At 46.5% G+C, this 27,178-nt stretch overlaps 1 protein-coding gene across 2 annotated transcripts in view; it reads left to right on the top strand.

Annotated features, from left to right (window-relative positions):
• Pdk1 (Phosphoinositide-dependent kinase 1) overlaps window positions 1-27,178 on the top strand; it is a 776,015-nt gene that overhangs the window by 159,205 nt on the left and 589,632 nt on the right. The window lies entirely within an intron of this gene.

The following is a 27,178-nucleotide window of genomic DNA, read 5'->3' as shown; positions in this document are numbered from 1 at the left end:
TTCAGATCTTCACCTCCATGGGTCTGACTTCATCCAAAATACATCAAGATGTGTCCTAAACATTCAAGAATCAATTCCTAAAAGGATTTGTGTATATATGTATAAACTTTTTTTTTATGAATTTTTATGTCAGGTCTTTTTTTTTTTCTAAATTTTTTAAAATATTTATAATAAATAGTTTTTCTGCAGATGAGTAGTATTTATTTTTACAGTTGTTTTAAGCATTCATTGAATTTTTTTTTGGCAAAAGAAAAAAGGAGGTTACTGCAAAAACTGATTTTTCAAGAATTTTTTTTGGCGTCGGGGTCGTTCGCGTCCGAGTATACCCTTAAAGGGGTGTCCGAGGAGCGTACCTATCCAGGGTTAAAAGTAAGGATATTAGTAGATACGGTAAGCAATCTGTTTTGATTAATGCAAAATCAGATACTCAAGCTCACATGCTTTGTGGCATGAAGATTGCAGAAATTGATCCTATTAAGGATATTAAACCACATATGAGCTTCAGCTATGGTAAAGGAGTAGTTTTTGATAAAGATCTATATGAATTTTCAGAACCAGAAATTCTGGACATGTGCCCTGCTAATGTTTGGAAAGTAAGTAAGATCCCTCAAACAAGCATGGTAGTTTTAACATTTGAAACCCCTGTTATACCAGATCATATAATTATTGAGAATGAAAGAGTACGTGTTCGAGAATATAAACCTAGGCCTTTACAATGCTTTAATTGTTTCAAGTACGGTCACCCTTCCCGGTACTGCAATAATACGAAGATCTGTATTAACTGTTCTTTGTTAGAACATGGCCAATGCAACAGAGATACAACCTGTGCAAACTGTAAAGATCATCATAAATCAAATGATAAAAGATGTAGAGAATACAAGAAAGAAGAAGCTGCAATCTTGAAAGCAAATGCTGAACATATAAGTGTAGGTTATGCAAAGCATTTACTCAATCGGCAACTTAATTTTGCTCGCGTGGTTAAGATGCCACCAAAAGATTATAATCCACTACCCCTTACTACCACAGGGGGACCAGTGGCAGCACCTGGCCCGTCAGGTGCATCTCCCATAGTGGTAGTAGCCCAGCCATCTGGGTCAAGTGCTCAGCCTATAAAAGCCAGAGCACAAACCTCCAAAGAGGTCAATATGGTTTCCAACACACCAAAAGTATTGTCACCGATAGGAGCATCTCCCCTAGAGGTAGTAGCCCAGCCTTCTGGGTTAAGTGCTCGAACTGTTGAAGTTCTAGCACAATCCTCCAAGGAAGCCAATGTGGCTTCCACCACCTTAAATGTATTGTCTCAGGCAGAATCTCTACCTGATTTGATGGAGATTGGAAAACAAGATCTTCCAAAGAGGAAAAGGTCCCCATCATCCTCACCTTCATCTAAGTCAGGTAAGTGCCCTACTGCTCATGATCCTAAGGTTGACTCTTATAAAGATCCTAGAGGAAAAGGTCCCCATTATCCTCACCTTCATCTAAGTCAGGTAAGTGCCCTACTGCTCATGATCCTAAGGTTGACTCTTATAAAGATCCTAGAAAGAAAGAAGAGTGGTGGCCTAGTAAAGCCTTCCATCTCCAGGTCTTACATGGCTTCATCTGAAAAGTCCCAAAAGACAAATGAGACAAAGAAAAATAATAACAAAAGATAATGTCTATCATCCAGTGGAATTGCAGAGGTCTAAGTACTAGCATTGAGCAAATAAAAACTTTAACCAGGGACTCAGACACGAAGGTACAGTAATTTGTCTACAGGAAACCAAGATCAGTGACAAACCCTTTAATCCTGGACTCAATTATCATTTTTGTAGATCCCCTCCTTTGCAAGCTGCAAGAGCTCAAGGTGGTACAGGTTTTATTATTCACAAAGCTGTAAAATTTGAAACAATCCTACTCAATACACCTCTACAGGCATGTGCAGTTAGAACTCATATCGGGAAAAAAATTACTTTATGCTCGCTATATATTGAACCATCCTTAGAACTTTTCCTCTTAGATCATGCTGGTAATCCAAGAAGGCTTAGACTTTCTGACCTCCAAGACCTGATCAATCAGCTTCCTGCCCCTTTTATTTTAATGGGTGATTTTAATGCAAAGCATACTTTATGGGGTGGAAATGTGTGCGATAGATGGGGTAATCTTATTGAAGAATTAATCGACAACAATGATGTAATACTAATGAATGATGGTTCTCCAACTAGGTATGATGTATTCCACAACTCTACATCAGCCATTGATTTGTCAATCTGTTCCTCATCCATTCGATTGGACTACCTTTGGTCAGTAAATGAACACCTACATGGCAGTGACCATTGGCCAATAATGTTAAATTATGTCCATAATCTTCCATCTCAGTGTCCACCAAAATGGAAGATAGATGAGGCAGGCTGGGCAGCTTATGAAAACTGTTCACACACCGATAAAGAGTATGTTGAATTTACATCTCCAGTGCATGCCTATCAACATCTTGAAAATATTATTGATGATAATGCTAGCAAGTTTATACCTAAAACATGCGGTTTACCTCATCGCTCTGTAGTTCCTTGGTGGAGTAAAGAATGTGCCAACGCAAGAAAAGTGACCCGAACTTGCTTCAGAAGATACTTGAGAACAAACTATGTAGCAGATAGAATAGCGTACCTCAGAGCCTGTGCCAAACAAAAAAGGACTTTTAAAAAAAGCAAAGAGAGCATCTTGGAAGAAATATATATCTAATATTAATACCAAAACTCCTTCAAAGGAAATATGGGACAAGATTAGAAAACTTCAAGGTAAATTCATCCCTAAGCCTCTACCAATATTAAGGGAAAATAATAGATATATATCTGACCCCAAAGATGTAGCAGAGGTTCTTGCTAAGCTCTTTGCCCATGTATCAAGTGCTGACAACTATTCCCCAGCATTTCAACAAATTAGAGCATCAACATCTGTTGTTCCTCCTGCTTCTTCAAATACTGAAGCTTTTAACCTGCCTTTTAGTATGGAGGAGATGCAAAATGCTATCTCTAGCTCTTCTTTAACTGCCCCAGGTGAGGATGGCATCCGGTATGAAATGATATCACATCTTCCAGTGGATACCAAGGAATTTTTATTAGAAACCTTTAATGGTCTATGGGCTTCCCATACATCTCCTGATTCCTGGCATACTTCAATAGTAATTCCAGGCCACAAGTCTGGTAAAGATCCAGAACTGCCATCTAGTTATAGGCCCATATCCTTGACCAGTTGCATATGCAAACTATTTGAGAGAATGATCAACAACAGACTTGTGTGGTATCTAGAATTAAAAAATCTTTTATCTAACAGACAGTTTGGTTTTAGGAAGAACCGAAGTACTCTGATGTTATCAAGGGAAATTTCAAATGCTTTTTCTAACCAAAACCAGGTGGTGGGTGTCTTTTTTGACCTCGAAAAGGCATATGACACCACCTGCCATCTAGTTTTACGGATTCCAATATTGTTTTACTCTCATTAAAACAAATTATGCCAGGCCATCATCTAGTACAAGAGGTGCAGGACTGGTTAGTAATTCTGCAGTCTAGGAAGAGTATCAGTGTTCACTCCTGTTGGGTCCCTGCCCATGTTGGGGTGGATGGAAATGAACAAGTAGATAAGGCAGCAAAGGAAGCTTCAGGGCTAAGTAATCCATCCCCCTTGAGTATTCCTTACAAAAATCTTAAAAGTGAGATTCATCTTTACTGTAAAAATAAGTGGCAAGCTCGATGGTCTGAACTGACCACCAATACAAAATTGAAACAAATCCACCCATTGGTGGATAAATGGTCATCTTGTAATTCTACAAGTAGAAGGGATACCATTATTTTAACTAGGCTGCGTATTGGCCATACACATGCAACGCACAATTATTTAATGAAGAGTGGGGAGGGGAGACAGGCCCATCTTTGTAATACCTGTCAAGTGACAATGGATGTTAAACATATTTTAGTCGATTGTCCTGTTTTTAATCTTCAGAGGAGGACACATTTACTCCAGGACAAACCTTTAAGAGATATACTGGGGGAAAACTGTAATACCCTGAACTTGAGAAAATTTATACAAAGTATTGGGTTATATTACGAGCTATAATTTATTTTATTAATTTATTTATTTATTTTACCCTTTTAATCCCTATTTATTTCACATCTAGATTTTATTGTATGAAAGTGTTAAGATTTGTATTAAAGGTTAAAATGATACTAAATGGTGTGAGTGTACAGATATGATTGAATGATTTTCGTTATATAGCCCTGAATGGCCTTTGATGCCCCAGTGCTTGGCTTAATGCCTAAATCCTATATTCAATTCAATTCAACGTGCATAGGATGGATCCATCTAGGCTCCCAAAGAAAATATTCTACGGAGAACTGACCCAGGGCACCAGACCACGAGGAGACCCGAAAATGCGCTATAAAGATCAACTAAAGCGCACCCTGGCTCTAACTGACATCGATCCTTCCTCATGGGAAGAAACAGCCAGGGACAGGAAAACCTGGAGGAGTACAGTACACCATGGCACCGTGGACTTCTAGGAGAGGAGTAGACAAAATGAGGAGGCTAGGAGGAGAAGAAGGAGAGAGCGATTAGAACAGCCCCGCCCACCACCTACCCTCCCTTGTGAACACTGTCCGCGACTCTTCCACCAAAGAATAGGACTTAACAGCCACATCAGACATAAGCACCCACCCCATAGATAGGAGGCTGATGGCTAACGACAGAACCCAATACTCGGACACGAGTGGGCACCGACGACGATGTTATGTATGTTGATTTGCTGGTTATTTATTACCAATAAATACTTGATGGGTATTTGCGTCTTATTTCGCCCCAAATTTCATTTCAATAAAGGCATGCTAGAGTATCATTTTCCTTTAATAATCTGCATATGTAGATATGAACAAGATATATAGTTAATACCTTTGTTATTATATGAGTACAACCTTTACCTGGCTATGCACACAGGGAGACCTGTATGCTTTTGATGCTATGTTTGATCATATGGTACAGTATATGCAAATCTTTGTTCTTACACAAGTACAAACCTTATCTGGCTATGCATATAGCAAGACCTGTATGCTCTGGATGCTATGTTGGCTCATATGGTATACTGTATGCAAAACTTTGTTCTTATTCGAGTACAAACTTTACCTGGCTTCGCATATTACGAGACCTGTATGCTTTTGATGCTATGTTTGTTCATAGGGTATATGCAAACCTCGAGACTCTTTCCTAAGTCTAGTATGACTCTTCCCTGCAGGGGGCAGGAAGCACTAACATGGTTTATGATTAGCAGTAATTACGTATAACGGTAACGTCATATGTCTCTATGGTCTGGATGACCAAGGAAAAATTGTCTTGAGGTTAAGGCACATTTGGAAAATCCACAGATACAGTACAGTACTTTCTAAATAATGCTCTGGTAACCTTCCATCCGGACAACATGGCTTGAGCCCAAAAAACGGATTTTGAGCAAAGCGAAAAATCTGTTTTTGGGTGAGATAGCCATGTCGTCCTGATGGGCCCGCCTTCCTTTTCTATAGAAAAGTCCTTGGCAGGATCCCTCCCGAAACTACTATATCTGTAGCACCTTGCTCAACGCTACAAGGAATAAACATGGCGGCAACGTACAGCACCATCTGGATACTCAAAGTAGTAACGGAGGAAGGGTACCTTGATAATGGCTCCCCTTCTATTTTTGCCACTTTCCCCCTCGAAGTGAAAACGCTATTCGGTATGAAAATTGCTGTGTTGTATCAAGATATACGTCCCCTGATATTATGCGATATCCTTAAGAGAAATTTTAAGGATATTCGCACCAGGAGTTAGAATTCTGGAGACCTGAAGGTAAATTCTCTGGGAATATCACTATAGTCAAATATACACTAGGAAGCTACTTATAGGAACCTTCCATCAGGACAACATGGCTATCTCACCCAAAAATAGATTTGTTCCGTAACCGAAATACAAACCACGCTATTTAAATAGGGTATTACTTTTGGCGTAGCTGAAATGACGAGCCATTAGATTTTTAACGAGGGTTAACTACCCCCTCGCTAGTTAGCGGGGGGTAGGGGATGGATAGCTAGCTACCCCTCCCCCCTCACACACCGGTGAACTGATTCACTTTGCTTTTGGCTCGGGTGATGGTCAGACGTGTCTGCTCTCACCCTCGCATTGACAGCCTTAATCTTTTTTGCTTTCTCTTTCAGTTTGTGTGTTTGGAAGTTGGGCTCTCTCCTTATCATGCAGAAATGCCCTGGTTTACCCGACCGCCCTTGTGGGACTTATATGTCGGCAGTCGAGACGGACCCTCACACCTTGTGTCCGTTCTGCAGAGGTCAACGGTGTGATAAGGATAAAGTGTGCAGTGAGTGCAGGGAGTGGTCTACCTCCCAGTGGGAGAGGTTTTCCCGGCGACGGAAGAAGAAGTCTAAGCGGGATCTTTCTTCTTCAAGGGTTTCCTTGAAGAAGAAAAATTCCAAGGACTCTTCTTCCGTTGCCCGAACCTCCTCCGAAGCTCCCGCTCGATCGGTCTCTCGTGAGAGGCTATCGAGTGGTAGCGTAGGCCGTTCTTTTGTTGACTGGCCTCGGGGTTCGGGAGAGGGAGTTGCCTCCCATAGCGAGGCAGCTCCTCCTCCTCCTCCGGGGGAGGATTTATCTGTTTCTGCTTCTGTTTATAATAATGATTTATTGCAGCTTTGGGCTTCCTTGGGGCCTAAGGGTTCTCCCTCCAGGGAAGCCCTGTTTGACTTGATCCAGTTGGGCGCAGCTGTCAAACAGTCGCCGGTGATAGCGGAGGTTGACCCTCTGTCTATCGTCGACATTGTTGTGGCAGAGGCTTCCAACGCGTCGGGTCAAACCCCTGCCTTGGGTGCTGATGTTGCTGAAGGCTCAGTTCACCCCTTCGAACATCCTTCAAGGGAGGAGCCGAGTCCAACGGTCTCTCCTGCAGGTGATTCTCCCCTTGGTGGAGTTCACTGACAGAGACTCCTCTTCGGAGGACCGACGATGGTGTTCCTGCTCCCAGAGGACGTATCCGTCGCAAGGCTCACCCTCCTCTTCGCCGTAGAGGTCTTCCTTCTCCCCACAAGGGAGTTAGGAGGCGCCTCTTCTGCTCCTCGCCCTCGCCATCCCCCGCAGAGGATCCTCCTTGTCGTGAGTCGACTGTTGCAGCTGCATCTCTGGACCTCTCTGCAGATCGTTCGCGATCTCCTACGCCTGCCAGACCTGCTGACCCTCCTTCACCGTTCGTAGCAGCTGATGCGCAGTGGGCGCCCTCGCACCCCGTTATCCAACGGGCACCGGTCCCTTCGGGGCAAAAGGGCTTGTCTCACAATGTGAGCAAGTCCCTTAAGTGCCAGGTTTTACCTGTACGCCCACGAGCGCGCAAGCCTTCTCCTGTTCCTGCTGTTGCTGAGTGTCATCCTGTGCCAGAAACAACGCGCCAGCGATCTCCTATGGCAGAGTTGACATGTCAGCGCTCTCCTGCTCGCCATTGCTCTCCTGCTCGCCAGCGCTCTCCTGCGCGTCAGCGATCTCCTGTACGCCAGCGATCTCCTCGCTAGCGCACATCTGCGCGCCCTGATCCTGATACGCGCCCCACGCGCCCACAATCTCCTGTGCGCCCACGATCTCCTGCTCGCCCACAATCTCCAGCTCACCAGCGAACTTCCCCTACACGCCATCGCTCGCCCGCGCGCCCACGATCTTCGGATCTGGGCGTAGGAAGGAAGCCTCATCCTTCTCCTTCTCGCCAGTATTCACCTGCGCGCCCTCGGAACTTGCCCTCTCCTCAACCCTCGCCTACGCGCCATCGCGCTCAGTCACCTTCGCGCCCACAGGTTCCAGCTCCTACTGTGCGCACTTCCAGAGGTGGACGGGACACGACGCGCCCATGAGCAGTCTCCTTCACGCGCTTCTAAGCCTGCTGATCCTGCGCCCCATCAGTCTTCTCCAGATCGCGCACCTGCACGCCAGCGATCTCCGGCGCGTCCGCGCGCCCCATCGCCTGCGTGCCATCACTCTCCAGCACGCCCACGTGCCCACGAGCCTGCTCGCAGAAGATCACCTGCGCGCCCACGTGCCCACGAGCCTGTTCGCAGAAGATCACCTGCGCGCCCACGCGCAACCTCACCTGCGCGCCCACGCGCAACCTCACCTGTGCGCAGTCGCTCACCTGCCTGCCCTGCGCGTCATCGCTCGCCTGCACTCCGTTGTTCGCCTACGCGCCGTCATTCTCCTGGTCGCCAACACTCGCCCACGCGCTCTCACGCCCGCGCCGTGCGCGAACGTTCGCCTCCACGCGAACCTTGGATTGTTCCATAGCCCGAACGCCAGCGCGAATCCCTCCGGGTTTCGCAACACGAGCTTCCTAGCGAGTCTTCTGGCAAGTCTTGACTCTGATGAGGCATCTCAACGGGTTCAAGGACCCGGAGATCGCCCCTCGTGAGGGCAAGGACACGGTCCTGGACCGAGTCTTTGGCACTAAGAAACCCATCAAAGCCAGTGCGGCTTTGCCTTGGTCCCAAGGGGTGAAGAGTGCCAGGGATAAGGTTGAAGGCCAGCTCTCCGAGCTCGCCTCCTCCAGCCGTTCCACTGCTGGCAACAAGCTCCTCCCACCACCTTGTGTCCAACAGAGGAGGAATTTTGAGATCATGGAGGAGTCTTGTTTAGCTCTTCCACTCCACCACTCTGTGGAAGAGCTTGCCAGGGGGGTCTCTCTTAAGAGACTCTCCAGCCGGCAAGTGACATTTTCGGCAACAGAGATCCTGAGTCAGGAGAAGGTCGCAAAGTGCGCCATGCAGGCCACTTCGTGGCTGGATGTGTGGCTGGGGTCTCTGGGCATCCTGCTGCGATCCGAGGATCTGTCCAAGGAGAGCACCAAGAAGGCCTTGGAGACCTTCCTCCTTTCGGGCACGCGCACCATTGAGTTTCTGGCCCACCAAGTCTCGAACTTGTGGGCAAACTCGATCCTGAAGCGACGTGATGCGGTGACCGAGAGGTTCCACTCGAAGGTCCCAGCCGTGGATGTCTGCAAGCTCAGACACTCTTCCCTCCTGGGAAAGAGTTCGTTTGAGCCCAAGGATGTGGAACAGGCAGCTGAGAGGTGAAGAAAATCTAACCAGGATTCTCTTCTCCAAAGGGCTCTTACAACAAAGCCCTACAAACCTCCAGCACCTCAACAGCCTCGCCAGTCCAAGACGACGAAACCGGCAGTGGCAGCAAAGACGACAGTGTCCAAGCAGCAGCCCTTTCTTGTCAGAGACAATAAGGGCAAAAAGTCCTCCAGGGGAGGTAAGAATCCTAGAGGGAGCGGCCGAGGCCGCAAACGGTAGGATTGGCAATCCCCCTGCATGTCCACCAGTGGGGGGATGCCTAAAAAGTTGCGCATTCAGGTGGCAGCAACTCGGGGCCGATTCCTGGACGATCTCTGTGATCAGTCAGGGATATCGCGTCCTGTTCATAACATCTCTTCCTCCCCTGACAGCGAATTCAGTGTCGTTGAGCTCCTATGCCATGGGATCGGCAAAGGGGCTAGCCTTACGGGCAGAAGTCGAGATCATGCTGAAGAAGGATGCTCTCCAGGAGGTCGTCAATGGCTCCCCAGGCTTCTTCAGTTGACTCTTTCTTGTAAAGAAGGCGTCTGGAGGCTGGAAACCAGTCATCGACCTCTCAGCTCTGAACAAGTTTGTCAAACAAACTCCGTTCAGCATGGAGACAGCAGACACGGTCAGACTTGCAGTGAGACCGCAAGACTTCAAGTGTACACTGGATCTGAAGGACGCGTACTTCCAGATCCCAATCCATCCGCCTTCCAGGAAGTAATTAAGATTCAGCCTAGACAACAAGATCTACCAGTTCAAGGTGCTGTGTTTCGGTCTCTCCACAGCACCCCAGGTATTCACCAGAGTGTTCACCCTGATTTCTTCGTGGGCACACAGGATCGGCATCCGTCTCCTCCGTTATCTGGACGACTGGCTGATCCTGGCAGACTCGGAGTCGACCCTTCTTCGACACCGAGACAAGCTTCTGGGAATTTGCCAAGATCTAGGGATCATGGTATATCTCGAGAAGTCTTCTCTGCTTCCATCCCAACGACTGGTATATCTAGGCATGATATTGGACACCAATCTCCACAAAGCCTTTGCATCAGACGACAGGATAGCAAGGCTGAGTAGGGTCGCAGATCCTTTCCTCAGACGAGAAGAGCTTCCAGCCCAATCGTGGTTACGTCTCCTAGGTCACCTTTCCTCCTTGGCCCGTCTAGTTCCAAACGGCCGCCTCAGGATGAGATCCCTGCAATGGCGGCTCAAGTCCCGGTGGAATCAAGGCCACGATTCCCCGGACATTCTGGTCCCTATGGGTCCTGCAGAACAGACGAACCTTCAGTGGTGGGTGACAGACGAAAACCTCCGAAAGGGAGTGGATCTTCTCGTCCTCCCCCCGGATTTGATGCTGTTCTCGGACGCTTCAAAAGAAGGGTGGGGGCCCCACGTTTTGAACCACAGGACCTCAGGCCTATGGTCAGAATCAGAAAAGTGCCTCCACATAAATCTGCTAGAGATGAAGGCCGTATATCGGGCACTTTAACAGTTCCAACAAACCCTGGCGGGTCACTCCGTGGTGGTGATGAGCGACAACACCATGGTAGTGACTTACATCAACAAGCAGGGAGGTACCTTTTCACAACAGCTATCCCATATTGCTGTAGAGATACTGAGATGGACCGAAGTCCACTCGATTCCACTATCGGCTCGCTTCATTCCGGGCAAAAGGAATGTGCTCGCCGACCGTCTGAGCAGAGCATCGCAGATAGTGAGTACCGAGTGGTCTTTGGATCCTCTAGTAGCCAACAAAGTCCTGTCTTTGTGGGGTTCCCCGACTGTGGACCTGTTCGCGACAGCCTTGAACTTCAAGCTTCCGCTGTACTGTTTCCCAGTCCCGGACCCCAAGGCACTCTGGCAAGATGCCTTCCAACAACGGTGGGACAACATCAACGTTTACGCCTTCCCACCGTTTTGTCTGATGAGAGGGGTGCTCAACAAGACCAGAATATTGGTCAACCTGTCAATGACTCTAATAGCTCCGCTATGGCATCATGCAGAGTGGCTCCCGGACTTTCTGCAGCTCCTGACGGAACTCCCGAGAGAACTTCCTCCACGACACGACCTACTCAAGCAACCACACTGCAACATCTTCCACAAAGCCGTAGCATTGTTTCGGCTTCACGCCTGGAGACTATCCAGCATCTCCTCACAGAGAGAGGCTTTTCGCAACAAGTTGCGGAAAGGATGTCTCGGCACCTGCGAAAGTCATCCGCAGGGGTCTACCAGGCGAAGTGGAGAGTCTTCTGTGGTTGGTGTCGTGGAAGGGGTATCTCTACCCTCGATGCCACTATTCCAGCAATAGCGGAGTTTCTTGTGTATTTGCGGGAAGAAATGCGCCTTTCAGTCTCGGCAGTGAAAGGCTATCGCTCAGCCTTAAGCCTAGTCTTTAGGCTGAAAGGAATGGACGTTTCCTCCTCGCTGGAACTTTCTCTACTCATACGAAGCTACGAGCTTACCTGCCCTCAGTCAGAAGTGAGACCTCCTCCATGGAACGTGGTTCGAGTCCTCAGGTTTCTTAAGAGACCTCCGTTCGAACCATTACGCCAGGCTTCTGATCGTCACCTGACTTGGAAGACGGTGTTCCTACTCGCATTGGCCTTGGCCAAGCGAGTTAGTGAACTTCATGGTCTCTCGTACGACGTCGCCCATTCAAGGGGATGGGGGGAGGTAACGTTCGGGTTCGTCCCTGAGTTCATGGCTAAGACTCAGAATCCTGGGATTCCGGACCCACGGTTCGACTCCTTCCGGATTTCGAGTCTCCCTTTTGTAACAGATGACCCAGACCATCTCCTACTGTGCCCAGTAAGGAGTCTGAGGCTCTGTATTAAGAGAACAGCTGCAGCCCGTCCTCGAGTGCGAGCATTGCTTGTGAGCACAGGAAGGACGAAGAGGAGGGTCACTAAGAACACCATCTCAGCATGGATTCGCAGGGTCATCCACCATTCCCTGATTCCAGACCCTCCTCCGTCACGTCGCCCTAGAGCACACGATGTCAGAGGCATCGCTACGTCCCTGGCATTCAAGAGAAACTACTCAGTGACGCAGGTTCTACAAGCTGGGCTCTGGAAGCGTCAAACGACCTTCACAGCCCACTACCTGCAGGACGTGACCCACAGGAGGCTCGATACGTTCTCTATCGGCCCTGTGGTGGCTGCACAATAGCTGGTCTAAACCTCAGGCTCCTTAATGAACAAGTAGCAGAAGGTTGAGGGCATTGTTACCCGGTTTTAGTCTGCATGAATGAAAGAGTATGTCTGGCCCTTACTCTTTTCTTCATCCTCCCCTCTCTTGGGGAAAGCAGTATCCTGGGTTCTCTGCACAGCTGACCTTAAACCACTGCAGGTAAACCATGCTTCCTTGTGTTCCTAGTGTTAAGATAATACTTTCGCGTCCCCCATACCCTGACGAGGTGGTATTGGGAACGTGTTATCCTAGAATTCCATCTAAAGAATTCCAGGTCAACTTCCTAGGACGAGTCACACTTCATTCCTTCACACACAAGCTTACGTAGGCCGCACGTTCTTTGCAGAGCAAGGGATTTGCGAGGTGCAGGGACTTCTTATCTCGAGTACTACACACTCGGATTCTGAGTCCCCGGGCAAAGCCAAAGCCAGTAAGACTGGGACTTACCATCCTACCTAAGGGTTAAGTCATCCTATTTAAATAGCGTGGTTTGTATTTCGGTTACGGAACAAATGACAAATTCGTAGATAATTTGTAGTTTTCCTAACCATACAAACCTTAGCTATTTAATCATACTTGCCCGCCAGCCCTGTCCCCCGTGAAGTCCTACCTCTAAGCGAAGTGAATCAGTTCACCGGTGTGTGAGGGGGGAGGGGTAGCTAGCTACCCCTCCCCTACCCCCCGCTAACTAGCGAGGGGGTAGTTAACCCTCGTTAAAAATCTAATGGCTCGTTATTTCAGCTACGCCGAAAGTAATACCCTATTTAAATAGCTAAGGTTTGTATGGTTAGGAAAAATACAAATTATCTACGAATTTGTCATTTTTCTCTTCACTCAAAATCCTTTATATATATATATATATATATATATATATATATATATATATATATATATATATATATATCTGTGTATATATATATATATATATATATATGTATTTATATATATATATATATATATATATATATATATATATATATATATATATATATATATGTATATACTGTATATATATATATATATATATATATATATATATATATATATATATATATATATATATATATATATATATATATATATATATATTTATCTATATATCTATCTATATATTTATCTTTATATCTATCTATCTATCTATATATATATATATATATATATATATATATATATATATATATATACATATATATATATATATATATATATATATATATATATATATATATATATATATATATATATATATATATATATACATATATATATATATATATATATATATCTATATATCTATATTATATATATATATATATATATATATATATATATATATATATATATATATATATACATATATATATATATATATATATATATATATATCAAAACTCGGCCGGCTGTTGCCAGCCAAGTCAGTTGTGCCGGCAGCTCGTTGGAAACGTTAAAATCGCTTCCAGATGAATAAAAATTAATACCCTACTCAACTTCTTTCGATTCCTGATTTGAAGTTCAGTTGTTTGCCTCGCGCGCGCAAATATTCTCACGCGTGCGCTCTTTCTCCTCCTCCTCCTCCTCCCCCTCCTCCTCCCCCTCCACTTCTACCTTTTCTTCTTTCTGGAAAGCTCAACTTTTTTCCCTTTAGAACCTTGCTACGCAAGGACTGCGGCCTACGCTTCGCTGCAGCTGCCGGTTTCGTGGTCCTGGTAGGACGTGGTTGCTCGGTGAAGTGCACTGCCTTCGTCGCTCGTCCTCCTCCTCCACCACATCCGAAAGATTTGGAATCTCAAAAGCCTCAGGCTAAGGTTGAGAAGAGAAAATCTGGTCAAATCTATTCAATTAAATCACATCCTGATGAGGACCTTTTTTCTGACCCCGGCCATTACTAGATTCGGACCCCAAAAATAGGGACATTTTTCAAGATGGGCCAAAGTACGTTCGGTACCACTATCAGCCACGACTGGGGGTGGTTCTACAAACGTAATACGAAGCAAGTGCACGAACTGAAGCATCCTCCCGTGACCCGCAAGTTTCGACGTCTTTTTCATAAAGGTAAGTCCACATTATTTAATTCAATATTTTTCTGTGGGAAATTTTTAGTGGAAAAGGAGCTTGTACTCCCTTGATGGCCGGGATGGACATGTTGACCATGTCCCTGACCATCAACAGAGCTTTAATCTCACGAGATCGAAAAGCCGGCTGGCATGGAATGTCGACAGCCCCGGCGGAGGGCGGCCGGCGGATTTCAAACCCTCTCAGGGGAAATGGATTCCTCCTTTTCCATCTTGAAGCGTCGAGATGCGGTGTCTGAGAGATTCCACCAGAAGGTCCCCAGCACATTCTCGAAAACCTTCGGACATTAATGTCCGACATATGAAGAACCTGCGTCACTGAGAAATTCTTCTTCGGCCGCGTCGCCAGAGAGAAGGAAGTTGCGGCAAGCGTTCACCGCCACTTAACTTTACACTAAATACAAACCCTCATTCTTTACTATAGGAGATATTCTAGCGCGAGCTGGAAAATACGACAGAAAACCTTAACAAGGTCGTTAACGACCGGGTTGGTAATTATCCCCCTGTTGGGGGTGGGGGACTGCCGGCCGGCAGCTACTGAGTACCTTCAATCGAATTCTAGCCGTCGCAGTGGTAACACCGCTGCTCCTGCTTTGTTTGATTGGCAGACTAGCTTTACTTTAATTGTGTTTTTTTCATTAACTTTTTCTTTTACTCTTTAAATAGATGTGATGTCCTCTAATATGAGAAAGTGTCCCGTGGTTCCCCCGAAAACTTGTGGCACATTTATGTCACCACCGAAGGTGGATCCTCATTCCCTATGCCCTTCATGCAGAGGTCATAGGTGTGCTGAAGGCTCCCCCTGCCAAGTATGTAAGGAATGGTCGCCTACGCAGTGGGATAAGTTCATGAAAAGGAAGAAGAAGAAATCCAAGAAGGATTCGTTACCTCCAGGTTCACCGTCGAAAGGTAAGGAGTCTCGGGTCTCTTCTTCGATCTCTCGATCTCTTCCTTCAGACTCTTCCTTGCCTCCTTCCTCCGGGGGGAAGTCAAGGAAGAGCGGCACCATTGACTTAACACCCATTCCCCGGGGCAGGCGAATCAAGTTCCCCCCCCCAGTGGGATAGTTTCTTCAGTCATCAGAAATATTTCTATTACCGATTCTATTCCAGATAACGTGCGAGCGGTATGGCCTGCCCTTGGACTTCCTGATTCTCCTTCGGTGGAAGTGTGGAACTAGTTCCTCGCAGGCACAGTTTTACCTCAGGTCCCTTCTGTTTTGGAACCCTCGGGAGTTCCGGACCTCGCCGATATCCCGTCAGCTCAATCGGTGCCCGCTGAAGTGTCAGCGGAGGTAGTAACGTCATCCCTGTGGAGCCTACTTCGCCCCTCGCTTGCATTACTACGAAACAACGTCGCAAGCAGGATCATCGCGATACCTCCTCCTCCTCCTCGTCTTCGTCCTCCTTAGAGGATAGGAAAGAGAGAGAAAAGAGAAAAAGGAGAGCTCGCTCTCCTTTGCCAAGACGTTCTCGTCGGAGAGAGAGGTGACATAGGAAGAGACGTCATCGTTCTCGTTCTTCCTAGCCTTCTATCTTCACAAAATGTCTCGCCGAGAAGCGATAAGCGCTCTCGTCACAAACATAAGAGGAATACTTCCTCGCGCTATCGCTCTGATTCGCGATCGTCTTCCTCTCGCGGGGAATCATCTAGGCACTATAAGAAGAAGAGCTCTACAAGACGTTTATTATTATTATTTTTATTATTATTATTATTATTATTATTATTATTATTATTATTACTATCAAAGCTACAACCCTAGTTGGAAAAGCAAGATGCTATAAGCCCAAGGGCCCCAATAGGGAAAAATAGCCCAGTGAGGAACGGAAGTAAATAAATGAAGAGAACAAATTAACAATAAATCATTCTAAAAAAGGCAACAACGTCAAAACAGATATGTCATATATTAACTATTAACAACGTCAAAAACAAATACGTCATACATAAACTATAAAAAGACTCATGTCCGCCTGGTCAACAAAAAAGCATTTGCTCCAACTTTGAACTTTTGAAGTTCTACTGATTCAACTACCCGATTAGGAAGATCATTCCACAACTTGGTAACAGCTGGAATAAAACTTCTAGAGTACTGCGTAGTATTGAGTCTTACGATGGAGAAGGCCTGGCTATTAGAATTAACTGCCTGCCTAGTATTACGAACAGGATAGAATTGTCCAGGGAGATCTGAATGTAAAGGATGGTCAGAGTTATGAAAAATCTTATGCAACATGCATAATGAACTAATTGAACGACGGTGCCAGAGATTAATATCTAGATCAGGAATAAGAAATTTAATAGACCGTAAGTTTCTGTCCAACAAATTAAGATGAGAATCAGCAGCTGAAGACCAGACAGGAGAACAATACTCAAAACAAGGTAGAATGAAAGAATTAAAACACTTCTTCAGAGAGTTCTCTCAAGCGCAATAAGTGCTCCCATCGGAGCGAGGTTAAATCTGATCGTGCCCAGAGCGCAACCAAAGAAAGAGAACACTCTGAGTGCAATTCCTCTCCTTCACTTTTCTTCGCGAGGAGCTCAGTTCACGCTGGAGAAGCGAGAGAGAACACTTCTTCTCGCCGTCACTTAGTTTCATCAGAGAGAGAGCGCTCCCGTACGTCAAACTTCCGAGCGTGCAAATCTCTGGACATATCTGCGCGAGGTCATTCATCGCGCCCTCGCGTTTTAGACAGAACGACACCCATTCCCGTATTTTCTAATGAATTACGAAATATGGGCTTTGCGAGAACTTCGGAAGAAGACGCAGGGGTTCAGCCCTTCTCTTCGGCTGAGAACAGAGGAGAAAGGCCAGACCGCCGATCAATGCATTCTCTTATTGAGACAGTACCGTTAATTTGGTCGCCTTCGCCTAAACCTTCAACTTCCAGGCAGGATCTTGCGCGCGCGGTGCCATTAACCAGCGCTCAGCCCTCCTCTGGATTGTCGGCAATGGAGTATGTTACCTCGCCATTACCTTTAGACATTCGGGCTTCGACCGCCCTTCCTCACGAGGAATTAGCGCGACCTGAGGATTCCTCGGAGGAACCACCATCAAAAGATTTAGAGTCCGCCTATCTGAGGGCTCTAAGAAAGTTGTGTAATATCTCAGGTCTTGGAGATTTACACCTGTCGCCTCGTCATACCGACGCTTCAGCTTTAGACAGACTATGTCGTCCTTCACCAAACCTTAAGACCAGAATCGAACTTCCCTGGTCTATTCACACTGCAGGCTGTCTGAGAAAGGTCTCGCAGGCGGTCTCGGGGGAAACGAGTTCCTTGAAGTCTCAAGGATTCCATAAACTGCTGCAGTTTCCTTTTTCGAGGCAAAGGCGCTTTTACAAGGTCAGAGACGCCAACCCTTTAACCCTTTGCCTCTGACACTAGACCCCCTCACAGCAAGGCTTACACCTGGCTGCTCTGCAGAGAGACTCTCTTCCCTTCCAGTCTCCTTTACCGCAGCAGAAGCCTCGTCAATGGAAGCAGCGTCAATGTCTCTTCTAGAGGCACTCTCCTGGTTTGACACATGGTCTGGCACAGTGGGCTACCTTGCTAGTCACGAGGACCTTTCAAACAAAAATTCCATACAATCCCTGCTGGAAGTCCTGGCTGCTTGGGCCAAGACAATGGACTTTCTAACTGCTACGGCTGCAACGATGTGGGGCAACTGGATTCTAAAAAGGAGGGAATTGGTAGTATCCAGACTGCATAGGAGCATCGGTAAATCTGAGAATCTGATTTGAGGAACTCTGATCTTTTACAACCTCTCCTCTTCTCTAGACAAGCAGTCTCCTCTACCTTAGAGACTTGGAGGAAGGAGACGCTGGACACTGCAAAGCAAAAGGCTGCTTCTTTTCGTCCAATGCAACAACAACCAACTCCACAACCCAAGGCAACAATCGCAACTCCACTGCCAGCCAAGAGCCTTAGCCGCCCAGAGCGCAACCAAAGAAAGAGAACACTCTGAGTGCAATTCCTCTCCTTCACTTTTCTTCGCGAGGAGCTCAGTTCACGCTGGAGAAGCGAGAGAGAACACTTCTTCTCGCCGTCACTTAGTTTCATCAGAGAGAGAGCGCTCCCGTACGTCAAACTTCCGAGCGTGCAAATCTCTGGACATATCTGCGCGAGGTCATTCATCGCGCCCTCGCGTTTTAGACAGAACGACACCCATTCCCGTATTTTCTAATGAATTACGAAATATGGGCTTTGCGAGAACTTCGGAAGAAGACGCAGGGGTTCAGCCCTTCTCTTCGGCTGAGAACAGAGTAGAAAGGCCAGACCGCCGATCAATGCATTCTCTTATTGAGACAGTACCGTTAATTTGGTCGCCTTCGCCTAAACCTTCAACTTCCAGGCAGGATCTTGCGCGCGCGGTGCCATCAACCAGCGCTCAGCCCTCCTCTGGATTGTCGGCAATGGAGTATGTTACCTCGCCATTACCTTTAGACATTCGGGCTTCGACCGCCCTTCCTCACGAGGAATTAGCGCGACCTGAGGATTCCTCGGAGGAACCACCATCAAAAGATTTAGAGTCCGCCTATCTGAGGGCTCTAAGAAAGTTGTGTAATATCTCAGGTCTTGGAGATTTACACCTGTCGCCTCGTCATACCGACGCTTCAGCTTTAGACAGACTATGTCGTCCTTCACCAAACCTTAAGACCAGAATCGAACTTCCCTGGTCTATTCACACTGCAGGCTGTCTGAGAAAGGTCTCGCAGGCGGTCTCGGGGGAAACGAGTTCCTTGAAGTCTCAAGGATTCCATAAACTGCTGCAGTTTCCTTTTTCGAGGCAAAGGCGCTTTTACAAGGTCAGAGACGCCAACCCTTTAACCCTTTGCCTCTGACACTAGACCCCCTCACAGCAAGGCTTACACCTGGCTGCTCTGCAGAGAGACTCTCTTCCCTTCCAGTCTCCTTTACCGCAGCAGAAGCCTCGTCAATGGAAGCAGCGTCAATGTCTCTTCTAGAGGCACTCTCCTGGTTTGACACATGGTCTGGCACAGTGGGCTACCTTGCTAGTCACGAGGACCTTTCAAACAAAAATTCCATACAATCCCTGCTGGAAGTCCTGGCTGCTTGGGCCAAGACAATGGACTTTCTAACTGCTACGGCTGCAACGATGTGGGGCAACTGGATTCTAAAAAGGAGGGAATTGGTAGTATCCAGACTGCATAGGAGCATCGGTAAATCTGAGAATCTGATTTGAGGAACTCTGATCTTTTACAACCTCTCCTCTTCTCTAGACAAGCAGTCTCCTCTACCTTAGAGACTTGGAGGAAGGAGACGCTGGACACTGCAAAGCAAAAGGCTGCTTCTTTTCGTCCAATGCAACAACAACCAACTCCACAACCCAAGGCAACAATCGCAACTCCACTGCCAGCCAAGAGCCTTAGCCGCCCCTTGTTTATACCCAAACCTATGGGTAGAGGAAAGTCGGCTCCTCCTAAGGCTAAAGGCAGAGGGAGGAACCCTAGACAGAAATAGGGTCTCGACTCCCCCCTCACAATGCGTAGGGGGGTGCCTGCAGGGGAGTTGGAGGAGGTGGAAAGCTATGGGGGCCATGCAATGGACCATAAGGGTGCTTCGTTGGGGATATCGCATTCCCTTCATAGACTCTCCTCCTCTTCTAATTCCTCCCCCGATCTCGTCCTCCCAGGTCCCTCGGGATCCCAGGAAACAGCAAGCCCTAGCTCGGGAGATACAGAGCATGCTTCTAAAAGACGCCATTCAAGAGGTCTCCGACTCTTCCCCGGGGTTGTTCAGTTGCCTCTTTCTGGTAGAGAAAGCCTCGGGAGGTTGGAGACCAGTGATAGATCTTTCGAATCTGAACCAGTTCGTGAAGCAGACTCTATTCAAAATGGAGACAGCGGCCTCCGAGACTCAAGCAGTACGTCCAGGAGACTTCATGGCATCTGTAGACTTGAGAGAGGCTTATATCCAAGTGCCAATCCATCGCACATCTCGGAAATTCCTACGCTTCCTGGCTCAGGGTCGAATCTTCGAGTTCAAAGTCCTGTGCTTCGGCCTCTCGACCGCCCCACAAGCTTTACGAAGATCTTCGAACTCGTATCTTTGTGGCCGCACAAACACGGGATTCGTCTGCTAAGATATCTGGACAATTGGCTACTCCTGGCCTCGTCCAAGGAGCTAGCTCTGGATCATCTGAGAAGACTTCTGAATCTTTGCAAGGATCTGGGGATCCTTGTAAATGCAGAGACGTCTTGCTTAACTCTGACCTAAGTCGTGAACTATCTGGGTATGTCCATCAACACCCAGGCAGGGAGAGTGTTTCTGTCGGAAGACAGGCTTCGGAGACTGGATCAGTCCATCGCTCATCTCTTGTCTCCACTACCACCTTCAGCCAAGTCGTGGCAGTGTCTTTTGGGCCATCTTGCCTCTCTGGAAAAACTGGTTCTAGGAGGGAGATCGAGAATGAGAAGTCTCCAATGGCATCTGAAGACCCATTGGTCTCAAAAGTCAGTCTGGTGCTACAAGATCTTCATTGGTGGTCGACCAGAGAGAACACCCAAAAGGGTATTCCCCTCCAAAACCCGAGTTCGAAGTTAAAACTCTTTTCGGATGCGTCGCTACGGGGATGGGGTTCCCGCCTAGGCCCCAAATTAGCATCAGGAGTTTGGTCTCCGATAGAGAGTTCTCTCCATATAAACCACCTAGAATTATTAGCTGCCTGGAAAGGCCTAAAATTCTTTGTAGAAGATCTACGCGGACGAGAGGTGGTTCTGATGAGCGACAACTCCACAGCCGTCTCGTACATCAACAAGCAAGGGGGTACTCTGGCAAGAGACCTCTGTCTGTTAGCAATCCAGATCTGCCAGTGGGCAGAAAGCTGCAACATTTCTCTTTCAGCCAGGTTTATTCCGGGCCGGAGAAACATCGTGGTGGATCAGCTGAGCAGGCATCACCAAGTGCTGAGTGGAGAATGGTCTTTGGATCCTCGAGTAGCGAAGACAGTAATAGCTTTGTGGGGTTTATCCACGATAGATCTGTTCGGCACCTCTCTGAATGCGAAACTTCCCCACTACGGGTCCCCAGTTTCAGACCATCAGGCAGCGATCCAGGACGCCCTCCAACACTCCTGGGAGAACCTGGACGCTTATGCCTTCCCTCCCTTTTGCCTGCTCAGAAAAGTGATCAACAAACTCAGGATCTCACGGGACTGCAAGCTAACACTAATAGCTCCGGCTTGGCCAAGCAGGGAGTGGTACGCAGATCTCCTTTCCCTGCTGGTTCAAGTGCCGAGGTTCCTCCCTCCAGAACCCCGTCTGTTGACGCAGCCACACAGTGGTATCCCCCACGGGAGAATCCACTTCCTGAAACTTCACGCCTGGAGGCTGTCCAGTCTCTCCTCAGAAGCAGAGACTTTTCAGGAAAGGTGGCTGAACACATGTCCAGGCACATGCGCCAATCTTCCACAAACCTCTACCAAGCAAAATGGAGTGTGTTTACAGCTTGGTGTAGAGGGCGAGGCGTGTCTCCACTCGATCCCTCTCTTCCTTTAGTGGCAGACTTCCTAGTTTACCTCAGGGAGGAGAAACTCCTTTCACTCTCGGCAATCAAGGGCTATCGTTCAGCCTTAAGCTTCATCTGCAGACTGAGAGGAGTTGACCTTTCCACCTCAGAAGATATCACCTTGTTGATTCGAGGTTTTGAGAGATCTTGCCCCCCATTGGAGATTAGACCACCCCCTTGGGACGTGTCCCTGGTCTTACGCTCCTTAAAGGGACCTCCATATGAGCCCTTAAATAGGGCCTCTGATTTCTTCCTTACCCTTAAGACCGTCTTCCTTGTAGCTCTGGCCTCGGCAAAAAGGTTTAGTGAACTTCACGGACTATCCTACTAAGTCACCCATACTAGAGGATGGGGGGAAGTCTCTCCCAACTTTGTGCCAAGATTTGTGGCCAAAACCCAGAATCCTTCATCTGCTGATGAGAGGTTTAGAGAATTTCAATTTTCCAGCCTCAATAGGGCGACTCAGGATACTGACCGATTGCTACTGTGCCCGGTCAGGGCGCTAAGGAAATACCTGAAGCGCACCAGACCTTTCAGACCACGCCTCCGTCGTCTCTTCCTCAGTGCCAACAAGGTTAAGAAGAGAATCTCTCGCAACACCATCTCTTTCTGGCTCAAGAAAGTTATTGCGAGAGCCATTCACGGAGACCCTGAGGCAGGTCAACCCAAAGCCCATCAAGTTAGGGGAGTGGCTGCCTGGCTGGCGTTTAAGAAGAATTTTTCAGTCTCCTAAGTCTTAAGAGCTGGAGTCTGGAAGCGCCAATCTACATTCATCTCTCACTATTTATCAGATGTGACACATAGGTGTCTAAACACATTTTATATAGGACCTATTGTGGCAGGTCAGCAGGTCCTGTAACTACCTTTACGCCCTTTCAGGGGACAGTAGCCATTGTTCGAGCATTCTGAGTTACACTAGGTTTTAGAAGAACATCCATCTATCTTCTGCTCTTTCTTCTTCCTCCCATCTGGGTATCCTAGTCTGAGACCAGTTTCGGCTGGATTCATCAATGGAAATAAGGTATGAAACTCATCTGACTCCTATCACAGGGTACAGTATAAGTTATACTCGTAGTCACGAGGGTTCCCCTATTCAAGGTCAGGGGAACCCTTCGTATGAAAGGGTCCTGGTTTTGTTCCCGACCCTCTTCATGCTGAAACATTGGTTTCTACGTATTTACAAACCTTCAGTCATGCTGGATTTGGGGATCTACAAAGAAAGTTAATGGGAGATTGTTCATTAATAGAGTCTAGTCTGAGGACTATCTTCTCTAGGAATAGAGAACCCTTCGTCCACCCTGACCTCAAGACTAAGTCTCCTATAGTAAAGAATGAGGATTTGTATTTAGTGTAGGAACAAATGACAAACTTATAACAGAGTTCGTATTTTTCCTAGCATACAAACCCGAATTCTTTACTCAAATCTTCCCTCCGTGACCACCCCCTAATATAGTCCTAGCTAGAATCCAATTGAAGGTACTCGGTAGCTGCCAGCCGGCAGTCCCCCACCCCCAACTGGGGGATAACTACCGGCCCGGTTGTTAACGAACTTGTTAAGGTTTTCTGCCATATTTTCCAGCTCGCGCTAGAATATCTCTTATAGTAAAGAATTTGGGTTTGTATGTTAGGAAAAATACAAACTCTGTTATAAGTTTGTCATTTTTCTGTTTGGTGTTTCCTCTGGGGGATTCCTCCAGCGGGAATTGGATTTGCCTGTTTCCCACTATTGTTCTTCAGAGCAGGCTTCATCATCAGTAGTCGTGTTTCGTTAGAAGAATCGTCTCACATACAGTACTGACGTAGATCTGAGAGGTCCTACGGGAATTGGATTTATCCATCCCCCACCCTTGATGTTCAGGAACAGGCCAGCAAGATTCGTCTTGCCCAGCAGACTTGTCATGCCCATTTGACTCATCTGCAACTCCTGACGGAGATCCTGAGAGAACTCCTCCAGCTCCTCCTCTCTCAGAGAGTCTTCCGCAACAGGTTGTAAAGAGGATGTCTGGATACCTGCGTAGATCTTCGGCTTCAGCCGGCCAGGCAAAGTGGACTGTAGATGGCATCATGGATGGGGTATCACTCTCCTCAATGCAGCAATGCCGGCATTAGAGGAGTTCCTCGTTTACCTTCGGGAGAAAAGCATTTCTCGGTCTCGGTAATGAAAGGCCACCACTAGTCCTTCAGCCTCAACTTCAAACCAAAAGGAATTAATCTTTCCTCCATGTCGACATCGCCCCTCCTCATACAGAGTGTTGAGGGTACAGATACATAATCGGAAAGGAGACCTCAATCCAGGGCTCCAAGCAGCAGTTGTTCACCTGACCTTGATGGCAGGTCTCCTGCGTGTGATGGGTTTGGCCAAGAGAGTCTGAGAACCCCATAGGCCGCCCTTAACGTCTCTCATTCACGGCGATGGGCCAGGTAATACTCGACCTCATTTCTGGCAACTCAGATCTCAAGATCCCAAAATCCAAACCCTTCGGTCTGGGAGTCCTTTGTAGCAAGAGCAATGATCCAGATCAACGGTTACTTTGCCAAAGAGAAACTGGAGGCCCTACTTCAAGGAAACTAAAAGAACTCGCCCCTGAGTGTCTCTTTGTCCGCTCTGGGAAAGTCAAGAGAAGGATCACCAAGACCGAGAGCTCATAAAGTTAGGGGCAGAAGTACGCCCTAGCGTTTATAAAACTACTGTGTCGCAGGCTTTGTCAGCGGGTGTCTAGAAGCGTCAAATGACCTTCACCACCCACATCCTGCAAGACGTGACCCACAGGAATATTGAGATGTTCTCCGTGGATCTTGTTATGGCTACAAAATAAATACAGTATTCTGAAAACCTGTCTCCTTGATGGACAAGTAGCAGATGAGGGAGGGCAGAAGTTATTTAAGTCTGGGATGAATGACAAAAAATTACTGGCTCTTTTTTTCATCTTCCACCCTGTAAGTTAACAGGACCTATGATAATCTACAAAATTGACCTCCGCTGGCTGCAGTTAGAACCATTTCCTTAGTGTAACCTGGTATAGTTAGATATACTCATTATGCCCCCCATACCTCCTGGCGAGGTGGGATTGGGTAACGTTCATGGTAGCCTTGGGAGAGTCCAATGACTCAGAACTCGTACCTGGACCATTCACAGTGCTAGTACCCCAAGCACAGAGCTTGCAAAGCCACTGACCGTACGTAGCATGGTATTTAGCGAGTTGTGGGGGTTCCTACCAGTTACGTACAGAGCACGTATAGAGAATCCCTGGGTCAAATGCCGATAAGCCAGATTGGTGCAGACTTCCACCCTCCTAAGGTGTATATCATCCCCTATAGAAAATGTCGATTTTTATTAGTGATGGAATGAATTACAAATTGGGAAGTAATTTGTATTTTTCCCTAACAATACAAACCTGTAGCTATTTATACAAATTGGCCTAGCAGCACTTATCCCTCTAGATGTTCTACCTCCTAGCAAAGTGGTTACTCAGCCCATTTGTGTGAGTGAGCGGGTTAGCAAACTAACGGTTTGATGGTTAACCCTCGCTAAAAGTCTTATGGTTTGTCTTTCAGCTTAGCTGAAAGTAATATCTCCTTTATATAGCTACAGGCTTGTATCATTAGGAAAAATACAAATTACTTCCAAATTTGTCATTTTTGTGTAACACTTGATGTTCATATTTCACCCCCTGGCAAAGAATCATATCCTCTGGGATGGAACGTGCGGGCATGCCTCTTTACGAGCTGGCTACACAGTTCACAGATCTTTTGCTATTTACTTAATAGTAATTGTATCTATTGGGAGAGAAACGGCTTACCTCTTAACAGAGATTTCCCCTCCCCACCTAAGAAGAATCCCATATAAATGACAAGGAAGTTTGTATCAATGTAGGAATAAACTTCAAATTTTAAAAACAAGTTTTCTTTTTCTTAGCCATACAAACCTGGGTCATTTATCAAAGGTCCCACCTCAATCGCCCCGCAAGTCTTTTGACTAGGAGTGTAGAGAGCGTCATGTACATGTGTCCTACACAGCATGCACAGTGGATACTTAGCAACGATAAGAATGATGTAATCAAACACATTTTCTTTCTTTGGTTGTAGAGAAAACAAGGATTAGGAATAACCCATATTAATGACTCAGGTTTGTTTTGCTGGGAAAAATACAGATTGTTTTTAACATTTCTATTTTCTTTGGCTTTACAATCTCGAGTCCTTTAATATAACTTTCCTCTTCAAACCACCCCTCTTAAGTCTTGGGTTAAGTATAAAAAGTGAATAAAACGACTGATTCCAGGTTGTGTCAAAGTGATCTCCCTAATTAAATGGCTCAGGTTGTACTTCTAGGAAAAGTACAGATTATTTTAAAATTTGTTATAATTTTGGTTATTCCTCAACCAGCAAAGGGGTTGGAGGTCCCAATCTGTTAAGGGCTCACAAGGTTTGGGGTACCGGGTCCTCCTTAGCACTCCGGAAGGACCAGTCAGTGGCTTGGGTATTAAGACAGTATTCTGCTAATGCCGGTTTTTTTACCTCACACTACATTGGGAGTATACCCACAGGTCCTGCGGTACCTTTACCCTTGTTCCTTTGGTGGCTGCCCAACAAGTTATATAGCCAGCCTAGTTCATACAAGACAAGATACACCTTGTTCAGTTGGTACACCGTACTAGCCTTTTACCTTTCTTTCCCCCTACTGGTGATGCTGCAGTTCTGGATGTTATGATTTGGATTGGACAGCAGATGTAAGTAAGCTTCGCAACCGAGCAATTATTCCTTTCGGACAAGATCTGTTAAGAAGTATCTCCTCCATCCTCCCAGATGAGGGGGAGGATGGCTAGAATGTATTCAAACCAAATTTTTAGATACAGTATGTATATATTCAAGCAACATACCCTATCCAAGAATGTAAGTTCTGCTGTTTACTCTTGTTATGGGCCTAGCCTAATGCCTGTGTTATCTTAATGCTCAGACTGTTAGGAGAATGGCAAGAGTCATCACCTTCACTCCTATACAAGACCAGGTGCTCTGATACTTCTCAGGAAAGTTAAACCAGCCAGATTTTGGTTCAGAGTGACTTCCCTTCCCTCTAAGGATGATTCGCCTATTAAAGGACGATAGTTTGTATTCATGATAAGAACAAATCACAAATTTTGAAATTAATTTGTGTTTTCTAAATATATAAGCCTGAGTCCTTAAAGTTACACTTTCCATTTCAACCATCCCGCAAATCTCACATTTGAGGTCAAAAGTCTGTGTCAGTAGTTCTAACTGTACCTTGTTGAATGTTAAATTTTTAACGGTTGTTCCAAC

Source organism: Palaemon carinicauda, chromosome 8 (genome assembly GCF_036898095.1).
Source record: "Palaemon carinicauda isolate YSFRI2023 chromosome 8, ASM3689809v2, whole genome shotgun sequence".
Lineage (NCBI taxonomy): Eukaryota > Metazoa > Arthropoda > Malacostraca > Decapoda > Palaemonidae > Palaemon > Palaemon carinicauda.
Note: the sequence above shows the minus strand (reverse complement) of the source record. Positions and strands in the feature narration are given on the sequence as shown.